Raw genomic sequence first — 2,481 nt, forward strand, 5'->3', positions numbered from 1 at the left:
AGGCCTACACATTGCTCTTTGTATTGTTGTAAAATAAATTCATGAAAAACAAATAATATATTTATATATAAATATATACTATAGTACTCAACATTTGAAGTGGATCAAAACCTTTCATCAAAGTTGTCCTAAAACCAAAACAATACCCGTTCTTGTCTTAGGACAAATTTGATCAACTTTTTTGATCCACTTCAAATGTTGACTACTGTATTAAAAATAAAAGTAATTAAAAAAATAAATTTTTATACATAATTTGTACCAAAATAGGCTTCATTTTCTTAACTCTCACTCTCTCTCAGTCTATATATATGGATGTATATATATACACACACGTCCATGTCATTTTCATCCCAAAATCACAACAAAGAAATATTGTTGTTGTTGTTATTATTAATACATTATATTTTGCTTATATAAAATGCAGCATGGCAGCAACATATGATAGAGAAGACGAACAAGAAATGCTATTTATAATCTTTCATTGCGCAAAAGTATTATGATACTTAATGCTACAAATACAGAGCAGCTCAAAGCGCTTATGCGCATCCTGTGTGCAGAATGATGTGCTTGAAGCAACATGGAGTCACAGTGCGCAGCATAGAGAAGTTCAAAGCACAAAGTGAAGAGATATTGATGCGTAGTGTATTAAATATGTGCGTTAGTTTATTGAGCCTTTTCTTTTAACAGTTTTAAATTTCAGTTACTGTGCTTGTGACGAACAATTCATAGTGCTCTCTACTCCAGTCTTGTGATCTAACCAGATATCCGGTAGAAATTTACACGATTTAGAAACAGCACGAAACTCCAGCAAGATAAATTCCTTTTATGCAAAACCATTTATCTTTATTTACAGATCAAGTATAACATTAGGAACATTTAATCATCTTGGAGAGAGTTTCATCGTCTTGACTGTCATAACCGAACGTGACACACAGTTTGAATGCTGAATGGAGGATGACAGACAGCCGTTGCGGAGAGAAGAGTTTACGTGAACTTGACTTAAATATTTATCTGTACCTCACATTAAACTATGGAAAAGCTTCAGAACACTTGAAATATAGTGCACGAAAACTTTATGGTGCTTTATAATGTTTTTGTGGCTTTCGTGGGGCTTAATAATAACACCGAATAGTATATGCACTATTTCTGATTTGGATCGGTCTCGTCTGACCGATACCCTGATCCAGCAGAAAATGCCAGTAATGGAGCGATACCGATACTGAATATCGGATCGGCGCACCCCTAATCTAAATCTGCGGTAAAGGCCAGTTTTAATTGTATTTGTAATTTCAATTCTTCTCTCTCCTCTTAATTAATTTTATTATCTGGCTTGTCCCTTTAAGTGTTGAAGTTTTCACATGCCACTTGTAGGAAATCAGTTTAGTCAGGTTGTGCTGTGCCTGTGCTTATCAGCTTTCAATTCCTTTGACTTGTCCATTTTTCTACCCCTCATTTTTTTATGTCGCGCACAGTGTTTTAATGGTCAATCACTGATGTCATTGACACTATGGTACTTGGGCCCTGTGCTGTAACAAGTTTGATTTGAATAGATTCCATGTTTAATGTTTAATTTGATTAGAGATTTAATTGTTTGAGTACAATTCTTTAATAACAGTAATTCTCCTATTCACTTTATTAATGGTTTAGAGCTCCATCTAGTGGCAAGTTTGATGTTACTTTTAATTGCGATTGCTGGTGTTCATGTGAATCAGGAAGTAGTGAGTGCTCCATGCGGGCAGCGGTAACGATGGCTCTCTTTAATCGCCGTATATTTCTGTGATCTGTAACCTTGCAACAGCATCGCTTGTAAGTATTTATTTGATTTACATTAATGTTCATTATACCTGTATATAAATGTAAACTGTTAAGGTTAAAGTTAATTATTTGTCATTTTCACTGAGCTATTGCATTGGCCACATTCTACTTTAGCGTCCTATCGCTGTATTGTGTATTTACATAAGAAAAGGCCGTGTGTATTTCCAAGCATCACAGCATATTATATCAATGTGAATGTTATTTTGCTTCTGTAGTTTTGTTAATTTCTGGACATTATTATTTAATGTGTACATTTGTTTATTTGTAGTTTCACTCCATACCCAAGACCATTAAACCTGTGGGCAAACGAACTTCTTGTCTTCAGAGTCGTGTGAGGGAAGGGAGTTTATCTGACTGTCAAAACAAAACTAAAGCTATGTTAAGGACAGTACAGTAAATAACAAAACTAAATTTACAATTTAAAACAAGCCCCAAATCAAATAAATAAGTAACACAAATAAAAGAAATCTCTTCATATAAACAAACTAAGGCTTTGTCTGTGCTCTTTCCATTTAAAATTAGAGGCAACCACTGCATTTTAATCATGATCCAAACAAAGATGCTGCATACATGCAACATCAAGTCAAGTCAAGTCACCTTTATTTATATAGCGCTTTTAACAATACAGATTGTGTCAAAGCAACTGAACAGCATTAATTAGGAAAA

General features: G+C 34.0%; 1 protein-coding gene across 1 annotated transcript in view; it reads left to right on the forward strand.

The window, feature by feature from the left end:
• LOC107721969 (MAGUK p55 subfamily member 7-like) overlaps positions 1 to 2,481 on the forward strand; it is a 108,790-nt gene that overhangs the window by 18,689 nt on the left and 87,620 nt on the right. The window lies entirely within an intron of this gene.

The sequence above is a fragment of the Sinocyclocheilus rhinocerous genome, unplaced genomic scaffold, assembly GCF_001515625.1.
Source record: "Sinocyclocheilus rhinocerous isolate Xijiao unplaced genomic scaffold, SAMN03320098_v1.1 scaffold3957, whole genome shotgun sequence".
NCBI lineage: Eukaryota > Metazoa > Chordata > Actinopteri > Cypriniformes > Cyprinidae > Sinocyclocheilus > Sinocyclocheilus rhinocerous.